The 17,199-nt window shown below is 47.1% G+C and overlaps 2 non-coding genes across 2 annotated transcripts; both read left to right on the top strand.

Annotated features, from left to right (window-relative positions):
• The first annotated feature begins 14,498 nt into the window (after positions 1–14,498).
• On the top strand, positions 14,499–14,571 carry trnav-cac. Its single transcript has one exon. It is a non-coding gene; the product is annotated as a tRNA-Val (tRNA).
• Positions 14,572–16,789: 2,218 nt separating this feature from the next.
• trnan-guu lies at positions 16,790–16,863 on the top strand. The gene has a single exon. It is a non-coding gene; the product is annotated as a tRNA-Asn (tRNA).
• The last annotated feature ends 336 nt before the right edge of the window (positions 16,864–17,199 follow it).

Raw genomic sequence — 17,199 nt, 5'->3', positions numbered from 1 at the left:
GGCAGGACTGGAACCAATGTCCTAGGGGGTGTTTTTCCTAACACTGTTGGGGAGGTTTTAAATTAATGTGGCAGGGGGATGGGAACCGGATTAGGAAATTAGAGGTCAGTAAAGAAGCAGCAACTAAAGCCAGTAAGGTACGAGACAATAAACTCAATGTGACAAAGGGGAAGAGTAGACAGGGAAGAGATGATGAACGCAAAGGGACAGGTGGTCTGAGGTGCATTTGTTTTAATGCGAGAAGTGTAGCAGGTAAGGGAGATGAATTTAGGGCTTGGATCAGTACCTGGGAATATGATGTTATTGGTATTACTGAGACTTGGTTGAGGGAAGGGCAGGACTGGCAACTGAATATCCCAGGGTATAGATGCTTCAGGAGGGATAGAGAGGGAGGTAGAAGGGGTGGAGGAGTTTCATTACTCGTCAGAGATGATATCACAGCTGTGATTAAGGAGGGCACGATGGAGGATTCGAGCACTGAGGCAATATGGGTGGAGCTGAGAAATTGGAAGGGTGCAGTAACATTGTTGGGACTTTACTACAGGCCTCCCAAAAGCGAGCATGAAGTAGAGGTACAAATATGCAGACAGATTATAGAAAAATGAAGGAGCAATAGGGTGGTTGTGATGGGAGATTTTAACTTCCCCAACATTAAATGGGATTCGTGTAGCGTTGGAGGCGTAGATGGAGCAGAGTTTGTAAGGAGCATCCAGGAGAGTTTTGTCGAGCAGTATGTAAATAGTCCAACTCGCCAAGGGTACATTCTGGACCTGGTATTGGGGAATGATCCCGGCCAGGTGGTTGATGTTTCAGTCGGTGATTACTTTGGGAATAGCGATCACAATTCCGTACGTTTTAGAATACTCATGGACAAGGACAAGAGGGGTCCGAAAGGAAGAGTGCTAAATTGGGGAAAGGCAGAGTATAACAAAATTCGGCAGGAGCTAGGGAATGTGGATTGGGAGCAGCTGTTTAAGGAAAGGTTTTAAGGAAAGGTTGATTAGAGTGCAGGACAGACATGTTCCTGTGAAAATGAGAGATAGAAATGGCAAGATTAGGGAACCATGGATGACGGGTGAAATTGTGAGACTAGCTAAGATGAAAAAGGAAGCATATGTAAGATCGAGGCGACTCAAAACTGATGAAGCTTTGGAGGAATATCAGGAAAGTTGGGCGAATCTCAAACGCGCAATAAAAAGGGCTAAAAGGGGTCATGAAATATCTTTGGCTAACAGGGTTAAGGAAAATCCCAAAGCCTTTTATTCGTATGTAAGGAGCAAGAGGGTAACTAGGGAAATGATTGGCCCACTCAAAGACAAGGGAGGGAATTTATGCGTGGACTCAGAGGAAATGGGTGAGATTCTTAATGAGTACTTTGCATCGGTATTCACAAAGGAGAGGGACAAGACTAATGTCGAGGCTAGGGATGGATGTTTAAGTACTCTAGGTCAAGTTGTCCTACGGAAAGGGGAAGTTTTGGGTATTCTAAAAGACATTAAGGTGGACAGGTCCCCAGGACCAGATGAGATCTATCCTAGGTTATTGAGGGAAGCGAGGGTCGAAATAGCTGAGGCCTTAACAAATATCTTTGCAGCATCCTTGAGCACGGGTGAGGTCCCGGAGGACTGGAGAATTGCTAATGTTGTCCCTTTGTTTCAGAAGGGTAGCAGGGAAAATCCAGGGAATTACAGACCTGTGAGCTTGATGTCACTGGTAGGCAAGCTGTTGGAGAAGATACTGAGGGATAGGATCTATTCACATCTGGAAGAAAATAGACTTATCAGTGATAGGTAGCATGGTTTTGTGCAGGGAAGGTCATGTCTTACAAACCTAATATAATTATTTGAGGAAGTGACAAAGTTAATTGATGAGGGAAGGGCTGTAGATGTCATATTCATGGACTTTAGTAAGGCATTTGATAAGGTTTCCCATGGCATGTTGATGGAAAAAGTGAAGTCGTATGGGGTTCAGGGTGTACTAGCTAAATGGATAAAGAACTGGCTGGGCAACAGGAGGCAGAGAGTAGTGGTGGAAGGGAGTGTCTCAAAATAGAGAAGGTGACTAGTGGTGATCCACAGGGATCCGTGCTCGGACCACTGTTGTTTGTGATGTACATAAATGACCTGGAGGAAGGTATAGGTGGCCTGATTAGCAAGTTTGCAGATAATACAAAGATTGGTGGAGTTGCAGAGAGCGAGGAGGACTGTCAGAGAATACAACAAAATATAGATAATTTGGAGAGTTGGGCAGAGAAATGGCAGATGGAGTTCAATCCAGGCAAATGCGAGGTGATGCATTTTGGAAGATCAAATTCAAGAGCGGACTATATGGTCAATGGAAGGGTCCTGGGGAAAATTGATGTACAGAGAGATGTGGGAGTTCAGGTCCATTGTACCCTGAAGGTGGCAACGCAGGTTGATAGAGTGGTCAAGAGGCATACAGCATGCTTGCCTTCATCGGACGGGGTATTGAGTACAAGGTAGGCAGGTCATGTTACAGTTGTATAGGACTTTGGTTAGGCCACATTTGGAATACTGTGTGCAGTTCTGGACGCCACATTAACAGAAGGATGTGGATGCCTTGGAGAGGGTGCAGAGGAGGTTCACCAGGATGTTGCCTGGTATGGAGGGTGCTAGCTATGAAGAAAGGTTGAGTAGATTAGGATTGTTTTCGTTGGAAAGACGGAGGTTGAGGGGGGACCTGATTGAAGTCTACAAAATTAAGAGAGGTATGGACAGGGTGGATAGCAACACGTTTTCCCATTAGTGGGGTTGTCAGTTACAAGGGGTCACGATTTCAAGGTAAGAGGGGGAAAGTTTAAGGGAGATGTGCGTGGAAAGTTTTTTACGCAGAGGGTGGTGGGTGCCTGGAACGCTTTACCAGCGGAGATGGTAGAGGCGGGCACGATAGCATCATTTAAGATGCATCTAGATGGGTATATGAACGGGCGGGAACAGAGGGAAGTAGACCTTGGAAAATAGGAGACAGGTTTAGATAAAGGATCTGGATCGGCGCAGGCTGGGAGGGCCGAAGGGCCTGTTCCTGTGCTGTAATTGTCTTTGTTCTTTGTTGAAGGTTATACAGGACAGCTTATCAGCACTGAAACAGGATAATTTGGAACGGCTCCAGAGTTCATTTGTCGATTGGAGAAAAGGCTGGACACCTAGAATCGGACGATCCAGGAGCTGGAGAGGACAGCGGAGGAACAGGCGGATTTTCAAACGGTGGCGGACGTGGAGATCGGAAAGTTGTGGGAGCAACAAAAAAGGCTCTTGGAAAAGATGGAGAACCTGGAGAACAGGTCCCGCCGGCAGAACCTGAGAGTCGTTGGCCTCCCGGCGGGGGCTGAGGGGTTGGATGCTGCCAAGTAGATGGCAGACATGTTCCAGAAGCTGCTGGGGAATGAGGTATTCCCTCGACCGCTGGAGGTGGACAGGGCAGATAGAGCACAGCCGCGGCCAGGGGGTCCCCCACGGGCAATGGTGGTCCGATTCCACAGGTTCCTGGGTAAGGAGCAAGTTCTTCAGTGGGCCAAGAGTACGCGGAACTACAAATGGGACAATAGTACCCGGCGCGTCTACCAGAACCTGAGCATGGAGGTGGCCAGAAGGAGGGCAGGCTACAGGCAAGTTACAGGTTACAGATTTTGTACAGGAAGCAGGTGAAATTTGGAGTGCTCTACTCGACGCATCTGTGGGTCACGCACGAGGGCCAGCACCATTATTTTGTGGAACCCGAGAAGGCGATGGACTTTTCAAGGAGGCAAGGGCTGTAGCTGTTTTGTTATACTCTTCACGTAGCATAAGCTGCTTCCTGGACTTCCGGTTGCAACTATGCGGAGCTAAGTCGCACCGTCGGCAGCTCCCGCTAGGAACGGACCTTTGGGCTCTTCTTAGGGCCCCCAGCGGTACTTTTTGGACGTTTCCCGACGTGGGAAGGAGTCAGCAACATTTCCCCAGCAGTGTATGGCCTGGGCCAGGAGTGGGGCGTGTAAAAAAGTGGTAGCAAAGCCAAAGCAGGTGCGAGGGAAGAAGCACAAGGTGGCGGAGACCAGGCAGCGTGGATGCAGTGGGTGCAGGAGCAACAGGAGGCTCTTCAGCGCTGCTTCAGGGAGCTTAAAGCGGAGCTGCTGGAGCCGATGAAGGCTTCAATTGATAAGCTGCTGGAGACCCAGACGGCCCAGGGGGTGGCGATCCGAGAGGTCTGACAAAAGGTCTCCGAAAATGAGGACAAGACCTTAGTGCCGGGAGTGGCCGTGGTCAGCAGGAGTCAGCTGACTTACAGGAGTGCAATGTAGGGAGCAATGCAGCTAGGGGGGGGGGGGGGTACTAGCAGGGGAAAGGGGGGAGGGGGGTACCAGGTTGCTGCTGGAATGGCCAAGAGGGAGCTGGAGCAGGTAGAGGGGTCGGGATGGGGGTCTGCCGCCGTGGGGAATGGGCCGAGCAGGGGGGCGCGGGCACGTGGTGGGCTGAGGAAGGGTATGGCTAGTCAGCGGGGGAGGGGAGTAGGTAGCCCCCTGATCCAGCTGATAACCTGGAATGTGAGGGGACTGAATGGGCCGGTCAAATGGGCCCGCGTGTTTGCGCACCTGAAAGGGCTGTAGGTGGATGTGGTCATGCTTCAGGAGACGCACCTGGTGGCGGATCAGGTTCGATTGCGGAAGGGATGGGTAGGCCAGGTGTTTCATTCGAGGGCCGGATACAAAAAAATCGGGGAGGGTGGCGATCCTGGTGGGAAAGAGGGTGTCGTTCGATGCGTCGATGCGGGTTTCATGCGGTGCATTTTGGGCCGGATTCCACATTTGGAGGCGGGGGGCCTGATAACTTTTAAATGTAGACACCAAGTTGCTGGTGAAGATTTTAGCCACAAGGGTAGAGGACTGTGTGCTGCAGGTTATTCATGAGGATCAAACGGGGTTCGTGAAAGGGAGGCGGTTGAATACTAACATACGGAGGCTCTTGATGTAATAATGGTGCCAGCGATAGAAGGGGAAGCGGGAGATAGTGGCGGCGATGGATGCGGAGAAGGCCTTTGATAGGGTTGAGTGGGGCTACTTGTGGGAGGTGCTGGAAAGGTTCGGGTTTGGGGCGGGGTTCGTCAGGTGGGTGAGGCTGTTATATGAGGCCCCAGTGGCGAGTGTGGCCACGAATAGGAGGAGGTCGGAGTATTTTCGGCTATACCGAGGGTGAGGCAGGCATGTCCCTTGTTCCCCCCTGCTCTTTGCGCTGGCAACTGAACCCCTGGCCATGGCGTTGAGGGAGTCGAGGAACTGGAGGGGGCTGGTGCGGGTTGGGGTAGAGCACCGAGTGTCGCTCTATGCGGATGACTTGTTGTTGTATGTGGGAGACCCGGTGGAGCGGATGCCGGTGGTGATGAGGATTCTCAGGAAGTTTGGGGACTTCTCAGGGGATAAGCTCAACATGGGGAAGAGCGAGTTGTTCGTAGTTCACCCAGGGGACCGGGGGGGGGGGGGGGATTGATGAGCTCCCACTAAAAAGGGAGGAGAGGAGCTTCAGGTACTTGGGGGTTCAGGTGGCCAGGAGTTGGGGGGCCTTGCACAAGCTTAACCTCACGAGGCTGGTGGAGAAAATGGAGGAGGGGTTTAAGAGGTGGGACATGTTGCCGCTGTAGCTGCCGGGTAGGGTGCAATCAGTCAAGATGACGGTGCTCCCAAGATTTCTGTTCCTGTTCCAGTGCCTCCCCATTCTTATCCCAAAGGCCTTCTTCAGGCGGGTTAATAGGAGTATTATGGGGTTTGTGCGGGCGCAGGGAACCCCGAGGGTGAGAAGGGTGTTCCTGGAGCGATGTGGGGGGGGGGGGGGGGGGGGGGCTAGCGCTGCCCAACCTCTGTGGATATTACTGGGCTGCCAAGGTGGCGATGGTGCGCAGATGGGTGATGGAGGGGGAGGGGGCAGCCTGGAAAAGGATGGAGATGGCGTCCTGTGTGGACACAAGCCTGGAGGCGCTGGTAACGGCACCGCTGCCGCTCCCTCCAACGAGGTATACCACGAGCCCGGTGGTGGAGGCTACCCTCAAAATTTGGGGGCAATGGAGATGGCACAGGTTGGGTGAGGAGATCGAGGAGGAGACGTGGGCGGACGCCCTAGGAAGGGTGAACTCCTCCTCTTCTTGCGCGAGGCTCAGCCTCATACAATTTAAGGTGGTGCATAGGGCTCCCATGACTGGGACAAGGATGAGCCGGTTTTTTGGGAGTGAGGACAGGTGTGTTAGATGCTCAGGGAGCCCAGCGAATCACACTCATATGTTTTGGGCATGTCCAGCATTGGAGGACTTTTGGAAGGGCGTAGTGAGGACGATGTCGAGGGTGGTGGGATCCAGGGTCAGGCCGGGCTGGGGGCTCGCAATATTTGGGGTTGCAGAGGAGCCAGGAGTGCAGGATGCGAAAGAGGACGGTATTTTGGCCTTTGCGTCCCTGGTAGCCCGACGGAGGATTCTTCTTCAGTGGAAGGATGCGAGGCCCCCAAGCGTGGAGGCCTGGATCAATGACATGGCGGGGTTTATTAAAATGGAGAGGGTGCAATTTGCCCTCAGGGGATCGTTGCAGGCCTTCTTCGGGAGGTGGCAACCATTCATAGATTTCCTGGCAGAACGGTAGAAGAAGGCCAACAGCAACAGCAATCCGGGGGGTGGTGTCGTCTTTTTGTTTTGCTTTGAAGCGGTGTGTATATTTGCTCAATGTCAATGGCGGGTGCTAATTTCTTTCTTTCTGTACATATGGGAGGGGGGTTGTTCTCTTTCTTCTTTTTGTATTTTGTTATTGATATATTGTGAAAATTTGAATAAAAATTATTAAAAAAAAAAAGACCAACCCACCTAAGTTGCAAATCTTTGAATGGTGGTAGGAAACCCATACAGACACTGGGCGAAAGTGCAAACTCCACACAGACAGTCACCCAAGGCCGGAATTGAACCAGGGTCCATGGTGCTGTGAGGTAGCAATGATGCCCTTTGTGACAGTCTGAATTTTCCTCTCCTGATGTTTTAACATTTGATCCTTTCAGTCACAATGTGTCTCAAAGAGAAGATTTAAACTTTGGTTTTAGCTGTCAGATATATTTCCTGTGCGACTATAAATCAAGAACCACGAGAATGATTTCAGTTCCTCTACAGATGCAGCTCAGATACCAGAAATCTCTGGAGTTCCCCATGTCCTCATTGCACTTACCTTGGGTAGAACAGTTCTGAATCAGGTGGAGTCAGTCACACGTGCCTCTGCCATGATGTTTCCATTCCTATTTTGTCACACACCTCCCAGTGACACTGACTATAAACACAGAAACATCAAATTATCATTGCTACCTTGCATCTTGCCCTCCTATTATTGTCTAATGATAACAGTAACAGAGTTATTATCTGGGACCCTGGATCTGGGAAGCAACAGTGCTACCCACTGTGCTACCATGCCACCCTAGATTGGCCGAGGTAGGGTGATATTTCATATGAAATTAAATGAAATGAAAATCGCTTATTGTCACGAGTAGGCTTCAACGAAGTTACTGTGAAAAGCCCCTAGTCGCCACATTCCGGCGCCTGTCCGGGGAGGCTGGTATGGGAATCGAACCGTGCTGCTGGCCTGCTTGGTCTGCTTCAAAAGTCAGCGATTTAGCTCAGGTGCAGGTTCGATGGGCCGAATGGCCCCCTTCTGCACTGAGGAGACTCTTATAATTCTACATTGGATATAATGATATGTTCACTCACACACTGCAGTCTGACTTCTTACTGGAAATATACTGTGTTTGTTACACTCAAAGTGAATGAATCCTTTGTTGTTTCTCCTCTGGGCCCCATCTCCACTATTATTGTCTGATTGTCCCACTGAGACTCTCACTGTTATTATTGGACAAGCCACAAAAATTGATTCAGTAAAGTCTGAAGTACTGAATTATCCAGAAGCAATGAGCTGACAAAGATTTCCCTGCTTTAAGACAGTTCGGATATTCGCAGTTTGTTCATCCACAACAGTATTTAATGGATTAACAGATGCAGATGAACAAAATAACTGTGTCAATCATATCTAATTGTAAGATAAAAGCAACTTACTGCGGATGCTTCAATCAGAAACAAAAACGGAAAATACTGGACAATCTCAGCAGGTCTGACAGCCTCTGGGGAGCGAGATGGCTGCTCTCGTTCCGAGTCTGGGTGACGCTTTGTCAAAGCTGGAGAACTGGAAACAGGGTCATAATTTAAACTATTGTGGGTGGGGCGGGGGTGGTGGATGGAAGGGGAGAGAGGGGCAGAGGTTTCGTGGGGATTGGGACTGGATAGAGGCCCAGCAATAGGTGAAGAATGACTAAAATGTCTTGGACGGAAAGAAAAAGGGAATGCGAATGGGGGTGATCAAGGCTAAGAAACTCACCTGATGAAGGAGCTGCGCTTTGAAAGCTAGTGACTCCAAACAAACCTGCCGGACTTTAACCTGGTGCTGTAAGACTTCTTACAACACTAAGAAAGGTGCTGATAGTGGACGTTAAGAGATTAGAATGTGTTAACGGCAGAACAAAAGTAAGCAGTGTGTCAGAGGAAGACTAGGAACAGGGAGCAGATTACCCAAGTGGTGTGTGTGTGTCGTGGGGTGGGGTGGGGGGGGGGGAGAGAGAGAGAGAGAGAGAGACAATGGTAAGGGTAGAGACGTCAATGGAAGTGTTAGAGCTGGAGATATTCACACAAAGGCCTGTTTGAGTAAGTAAAGAAACAGTTTATTTCAGATCTGGGAGAAAGATTTGGAGACTACGCAGTCTCGCAATACTCTTTCTCACTTGAGCTAAGGTTCGCATTGGGTTCATATACAGATTCAAGGGGCGGAATTAGTTGTATTCTCATTTACAGACAATCAATCAACTATATTCGTGTCACAATTCATTATATGCAATCAATCAATTTTCTTAGCATTCCAGTTATCACATATATGGTTAAAGTGGGTGTTGTCTTACCTACCCCTAACTTCATACAGAAGTCATTCAAAACGAACACAAGGATATGTCCTATCTACAGCTGGAGACCTTGATCTATTATGGATACATTGTATTCCTTGTTCTGTGAAGCTGTTATCAGCAGCTATTGAGATACGCCCTATAAGTACCCACGCTTGGTTCTCATGAGGCGGTTTACACAGTTTGTAACTTATTGTTCAGGAATGTGGCTGGTTCGGCCATTTTGTGTCTTTAGTATTGCTTTAATAGCGAACAGCCATTTTGTGTACTTTCTGATATTAACAAGCATTGTGTATACAGTATCTATTTCTACAAATTGCCCCTTATAAACAGGCATCTTAGCCAATGAACAACTTTTGTCTCATCAGAACTATTCAAAAGTAATATTGGAGCACAATGTAGTTACAAATATAATTTATATCATGGTCCAGTATCAGAAAATGTCCCCCTACAGGAAGTAATGAAAATGTTGCTAGAAATAAAAAGTGTATACTTAAACCCAACGTATATAATTGAAGTATACCAATTGGAACACATAGTGTGACCAAAGTGTTTAGAAATTTTCATACTTTTTTTCATCTTGTAAAAAATTTTAACTTTCAGTGTTTATTCCAAGTGGGCAGAGTAAATTGTAGAAATGAAATGCAAATGTCAAAGTGTTATTTTGATTGAGTTGCCTATATTAAACCAATTGCTAGAGAAAATTCTAATTGTAAATGTTCAATAGTGGCTCTTTGCTTCAGGTTTTATTTGTGAGCATTGCTTGAATTCTAGCACATTAGTATTGAAAGCTCTTTGATATGGAGTTTAAATATATATGTTAAAAAAAGAAAAAGAAATTTTGGGGCAGCAGGGTAGCATGGTGGTTAGCATAAATGCTTCACAGCTCCAGGGTCCCAGGTTCGATTCCCGGCTGGGTCACTGTCTGTGTGGAGTCTGCACGTCCTCCCCCTGTGTGCGTGCCGGTTTCCTCCCACAGTCCAAAGATGTGCGGGTTAGGTGGATTGGCCATGATAAATTGCCCTTAGTGTCCTAATAAAAGTATGGGCATAGGGTGGATACGTGGGTTTGAGTAGGGTGATCATGGCTCGGCACAACATTGAGGGCCGAAGGGCCTGTTCTGTGCTGTACTGTTCTATGTTCTAAATAAACATGTGGGGAAGGTAGAGGAGAGTAATAAGTGACATGGCCTTTCAGCCTTACTGGAAGCTGCAGCACGACACTGCAGTTGAACATAGCACAGGTCCACTGGCTGCTCCGCTGCCACCTGTTTCTGCAGGGCAGTGGTTATCACGTTCATCTAACGCCGCAAAATGTCCTCCATTCAAAACTGGGCAGGAACATCGAATACTTCTCGCTTAGTTTGAGGAAAGTTTGCATCACATGCGATTGTTTCACATGTCATCTGAATCCCATGTATTAGATATATATTTGGCCTCCTCAGCCTCAAACTTCATTCAGAGAAGTCGGAGGTAGTGAATATTGAAGAAGCAAAGATCAGAAAAAGATGATCGCATTTTGACACAGTTTGGATATTCTCAGTTTGTTCAGTCCACAACAGAATTTAATAGATTTTCAGATGGAGATAAACAATTTAAATCACCATCTGAAACAGATCAAATAGTAATGTATGCTCATACAGACAGACACAAACGATACTGTAACTGAATTAGAGGAAATGGCAGAAATTTAACTGAACCACCTTCTTGAAAATCGGGTGGAAAAGCCACTCAGGGAGATGAGGAAATCCAAGCTCAGTGTGGATTTGCTGTCACACCTCCTTTCTTATACATGAACGGGATTTAGGCAGCAGAATATTTCATATCCAGAGCAAAGAGGGTCAAATATAATGAACATATCATTCTTAAATCTCTGACCTGTGAAGGTATTTGTGTTTAAAAACTAACTATGGTCAATCTCAAATGAAAACAAGGGAACTTGTATTACCCAGTGACTCGATTTATTTTCTTCGTCATTCATGTTTGCAATTAAATGTTGTATATTTCAGAGAGTCTCAATTTCAGGTGAGGAGATAAATATCACATAATATCAAGTTTTGAGTAATGGAACAAATCCTGAGTAAATTTGTTTGATATTTTTCGAAGGAACATAAGAATGATGTTATTATTGAATGAGAGGAAACCATTTCACCCGGAGATATTTGCTGAGCTCACATTTCTACATTTTAAAATTAATTTGAAATCAAATAAAGTAAACTACTTCAGCAAAGTGATCTCTAGAAGGCTTTGTTAAGCTTCACAAATCCTTTCCCTCTCTAATAGACAGACTCTGTAAACAGGATGTAGATCAAATGTAATTAGATTGTTATCAACTCCGAAATAATGACGATGCTTCAGCAGAAAATACACTTTTGTAAATTCATTATGAAACCAATTGCATGATTACGTAATGTTTATATCGTAAACTACGCCATCTTCATGTCCAAATCTTCTGGTCATTGGACCATGGGAATGTTTTCATTAAATCGAACTGAGCAAGGATTCTGCAGAAACTCCTTTTTCAAAAGCAAATAGGAAGATTAATTGGAACGGAGAAACTTCAAGATCACAGAGAGAGAGAAGGACATTGAGACTAATCGATTTGCTCTGTTCAATGTCTATATTTTTGTTAGAGTTTTACACACATAAAGGCCTTCGGTTTAAACCCGCACAGAAACATTATCAAACCCCATTGGTTTCCGTGTGTGGAAAAGTTACATGATTGACATTTTCATTATTCATTTACACCCATCCTGAATTGCCCTTGAATTGGGTCGCTGAGTGAATCTGCCGTGTGGAACCCCGGTCCCCAGAGCTTCAGCCTGGTTCTCTGCTTTACTGGTTCAGAGACAGTTACACTATTCACCCACCAGCCACTCCCCCAGTGAATCCACTGTCCAATATTACCTGGTTCAGAGACAGTTACACTATTCACCCACCAGCCACTCCCCCAGTGAATCCACTGTCCAATATTACCTGGTCCAGAGCCAGTTACACTATTCACCCACCAGCCACTCCCCCAGTGAATCCACTGTCCAATATTACCTGGTCCAGAGCCAGTTACACTATTCACCCACCAGCCACTCCCCCAGTGAATCCACTGTCCAATATTACCTGGTCCAGAGCCAGTTACACTATTCACCCACCAGCCACTCCCCCAGTGAATCCACTGTCCAATATTACCTGGTCCAGAGCCAGTTACACTATTCACCCACCAGCCACTCCCCCAGTGAATCCAATATTACCCGAATATAATAACTTACAAGCATGTGTCAGTTGCTCAGACATGTACCTTAAAATGCATTCAGGAGAAGCAGATGTGCTGAAAATTGCCGACACGCTGAGCTGGAACACAGATGCTCCTATTTTGACTCGGCACAAATATTAACAGTTTGTTCAATGTCGACAAATGCAGGTCAGAGGCTGGGAATCCTGCAGCGAGTAACTCACCTCCTAACCCCACAAAGCCTGCCCACCATCTACAAGGCACAAGTCAGGAGTGCTGGAAATCTTGCAGCGAGTAACTCGCCTCCTAACTCCACAAAACCTGTCCACCAGCAGAAGGCACAAGTCAGGAGTGTGATGGAATACTCTCCACTTGCCTGGATGGCTGCAGGAACTCACCAAAAGCATCTTAGACAGCGCCTTCCAAACCCAAGACCCCGACACCGTGAAAGTTTCCTTCCAGGTGACCATGCTGACCATTTTCACAGTAACTTCATTGCGTTATTAATGCAAGACGACTTGTGACAATAATTAAGATTATTATTACTTGGAAATATATCGGTTCTGCCTTCACTGTCACTGGGACATAATCCTGGAAGTCCCTCCCTAACAGCACTGTAGGTGTACCTACACCAATAGACTGCAGCGGTTCAGGAAGCAGCTCACCATCACCTTCTCAAGGGCAAAGAGTTCTGGGCAATAAATCGTGGCCTCGCCAGCGATATTCACATCCTCGAATGAATCAAATGAAACAGACACACAGCTGCCTGAATCCACCATCATGGGGTCACCTGGATTAGTGAATAGAGATAAGGGAATGCCCACTCACATAGTCAAGCTTTTTGAAAATGTTTCGATTTTCTCGGGGACGTATTGATTCCCTGCAGTGTGAGCTCAGCTTCTCAAAGCAAACCCAACGTGAACCGATCCCGCTGCCTGCACCGGAAAGAAATGAACAAAATCGGCAGCTTGGCCAATAAGAAACAACATCAAAGGGCTCGCCCAGGATTTGAACCCGGGACCTCTCACATTTTCCTGCGGCACAAACCCCGAAGCGAGAATCTTACCCCTAGACCAACAAGCCAGTAGGAGCGACTTGATTGAGCCAACAGACACTTTCATTGCCATCCACAGCCAATCAGATATCTGCGGAAAATGCTGGGAAATCTCAGGCAGTCAGGCAGCATTTGTGGACAGGGAAACAATATTCATATTTCACCTCCTTGACCTTCCATTGAAACCTGGAAAGGTTAGAAATGTAGAAAATTAGAAGCAAGTGAAATCCCGGAGGGAGGAAACAGAACAACAGGAAAGGGCTCTAATGGGGGGCAAGTCAGGAGAGATTAAATGAGAAAAGGCCTTGGGACCCTGGCCACAGAGTGAGGTTAGCATCGAATCAGAGAATAATGACACCACAGTATGAGGCCATTCCGGCCGCCGTGTCTGTGCCAGCTCTCTGTTAGCGCAATGGAAGAAATAAAGAAGCAAAAGATATGTCTTGAGGAGCTATCGATGGCAGATTGATCAACAACTACCGCCCGGACACAAAGAACAAGTGGAAACAAGATTGAAACCCAAATCTGCGATGGAAGGACACACAAAATGGGGGCAGCATTTACAGTGTGAAACTGCTGAACACACACTGAGTGTGAAAGCTGTATTGAGCCCAGTGGAAAGATGCGCTGCTGTTCCTCGAGTGGCTGTTGAGCTTCTTTGGAACATTTCACAACGCCGAGGTCCGGGAGGTCAGCGTTAAGATCCAGCTCTCCAGTCAGTTCAATTCTCCACTTTGGCTCTGTGGATTAGATGGGTCACGCCCCTGTGGTTAACACAGATCTGGAGCATCAATTTTATCCAAACGCACTCCAGCTCAGACACTGTCTCTCTCTCTCTCTCTCTCTCGAACATCATCTGTGGGGAGAGAAACGACGTAAACATTCCGAGTCCTGAGAAATCTTTTTCAGAGTGGGCCAATGTAAATCAATCCTGCCGTCAGCATCGCAAACAATTCGTAATCCCTGACCTGGAGTAAAGAGCCTGTCCTGGATTTAAACCCACGACCACTCCCATAGGCATTGCTTGAAAATCCTTAAACGAGAACCAGACCTCGAGCACAAATTTGAGACCGAAATTCAGCAAAATATAACTTATGTTAATTTCGATATAATTTCTACATCTCACGGCTTTATATGTTGAGACATCTGTTAATTTAAGAAACAGCTTTCGCTTGCAACAAGGGACCTGGCCTCTCAAACAGACCATCAGAATCTGCAGCAACACAGTGAGGTTGTACATTCCGCACGTCCATTGATTGACAGCGGTTTCTGTAGTGTAGTGGTTATCACATTCGCCCCACACGCGAAAGGTCCCCGGTTCGAAACCGGGCAAAAACATCGAATATTTAGCATTTCGTGTGAGAAAAGTTTGCACAATTATTGGGCACAAAATAATTCTGTTTCCTGAATGTGCCGGAATCTCCTGTGTTCCAGGACGATGAAATTTCGTCTCACATGAGCCACTACACTGAATTGAACATTAAGGCCCAAGCACTGAATTTTCGGCAGGCAATGAGAGGTGAACAATTTTCATATCTTGGCACACCTCGGATATTAGCAGCTAGTTCATCCACAACAGAGTTTCAGCGATTTACAAATGAACATATTTAATCACCATCTCAAACATGTCTAAATGTATGACAAATGCAACTTACTGCGGATGCTTCAAACGGAAACAAAAACAGAAAATACTCGATAATCTCAGCAGGTCTGACAGCCTCTGGGGAGCGAAATGGCAGCTGTCGTTTCCAATCAAGTGGACTCTTTGTCAAAGCTGGAGAACTGGAATTGGAGATTCAGACGATTGTGGGTGGGGGGTGGGGGTGGTGGAGTGCTGTATTGGGCCTCGATAGAGGGCTAGCAATAGGTGGGAAATGACGAAAATGTCTCGGGCAGAAAGAAAAAGGGAATGTAAATGAGGCTAATCAAGGCTATGAAAGGTGCTGATGGCGCATCAAGCGGTCAGAATGTGTTATTGGCAGAACAAAGGTAAGCAGTGTGTCAGAGAACAATTACAAACAGGGATCAGATTGCTGAAGTAGGATGGTATGGGCTGGGGGGAGGTGGGCAATGCTTAGGGTAAAACATATCAATGTAAGGAATGATAAGTTGATGGAAAAAACATGTGGTGGAGGGGGAAGTGAGAGTTCACAGTCTGAAGTTGTTGAACTGATGAAATGAAAGGGACAAAGAGCTGTCTGAGTCCACCAGAATTAGTCAGGAGAAATGTGAATGCCCACACATAGACAAGCTTCTCGGGAACGTATTGGTTCCATGCAGTTTGAGCTCAGCTTCTCAAAGCAAACACAATGTGAATGAATCCCGCTGTCTCCGCCGCAAAGAAATGAAGAAAACATGCGGTTTGACCAACGGGAAACCTCATCGAAGGGCTCGGCCGGGATTTGAACCCGGGACCTCTCGCAAACACCGACAGCGATACACCCAAAGCGAGAATCATACCCGTAGACCAACGAGCCCCGCGAGAAGAGCCAAAGCATACTGTCATTGCCATCGAAAATCAATCTAACATCTGCGGAGAACGCCAAAAGTACTGTAACATCTCAGGTAGTCAGTCGACAGGACAACAAAGTTCGTCTTTCACCATTACCTTTCATAAAAACCGGGACAGGTTAGAAATCAGAAGGAGGTTCAGTGCAGTTAGATTGCGAATATACAGACTGGAGGATGTACCACATGCTGTGGTATCAGCAAAATCCGGCACAGCCGCCGAGATTGGTCATCATGAACATATTGACGATGAAGAAAGAGGAGATCTCAGGACGATGCCTGGCGGCTGCCAACAAGTCTAAAAAGAATGGTTATCTCAATATAAACGCGCTCAGTGTGGAGGACGGGGCGGTCTGTTACTGTGCAATGAGCACAGTGTCACAAAGCAGCTACAACCACGTACGAAAGCCTCAGAGAGTATTTTCAATTCCAGCAAATTTCCGTTCCTGCCCTTGTACCGGAGGATGGTTTGATCTGGATTCAGAAAAATACTCAGGTCTATTTCTCCACAATTGCATTGCCGTCTCTGTCCTTGTATTGGTCAATAGAGGAGCCGTTTCGGATTCGTGAGATTAATCAGCATGTCGCGATGCACAGTAAATTTAAACTTGGAATATCCACTTCCGAGCAGCAGTAACGAAAGTTCTCAGATGTGGGGATAATAAAATCTTCCAGGACCGTTAACTTAGGTCGACCTTATGCCAACGAGTCTGAGCCCCCAGTAGTCTTCAGCGGAACATCGACTTTCTGATCGAAAATACATCAAATCTATGTTGACACTTCCTGCTTTCTGTTATGGAGGTTCCCGGATAAGGGACGTGTTTCAACGAAAGTGTGGTGCTGTCCAAGTGAGTTCTGTAAAATCCACGGGCCTGTGATGATTCCACGTCTCACAAATGTCCATGCCCGCGGGACCATGTGTACGCTCCTTCCAGATATTTTCCGCACTGCCTCAGGGGACCAATATTGCCAGCATTCTCATTCGGTCCCTGGCAATCAGAGGATTGCCCGTCACTGTTGAAATGCACAGAGTTGTGATCCTGTTGTCGTCTCCGTGGCGCAATCGGTTAGCGCGTTCGGCTGTTAACCGAAAGGTTGGTGGTTCGATCCCACCCAGAGACGAATTGTTGTTCCACTCCTGGATGATATCTGTTTAGGACAGGGCTAAATCGCTGGCTTTGAAAGCAGGTCAGAGAGGCTGATCTTTAAGCGCATCACCTCCATACTCCCGGAATGCCTTGCCCCACTTCAATTCGCATACCATTGCAACCGGTCCACATCAGACGCCATTTCCCTGGCCCGACGCTCATCCCGAGAGCATCTCGAAAACAAGGACTCCTATTTATTGACGACAGCTCCTCCTTCAACACCATAATCCCAGCCAAGCTCATATCAAAGCTCCAAAACCTAGGACTTGGCACCCCCACTCTGCAACTGGATCCTTGACTTTCTGACCAA

Source organism: Scyliorhinus canicula, unplaced genomic scaffold (genome assembly GCF_902713615.1).
Source record: "Scyliorhinus canicula unplaced genomic scaffold, sScyCan1.1, whole genome shotgun sequence".
In the NCBI taxonomy this organism is placed as follows: Eukaryota; Metazoa; Chordata; class Chondrichthyes; order Carcharhiniformes; family Scyliorhinidae; genus Scyliorhinus; species Scyliorhinus canicula.
The sequence above is the reverse complement of the archived record's forward strand: the minus strand, read 5'-3'. Positions and strand labels throughout refer to the sequence as shown.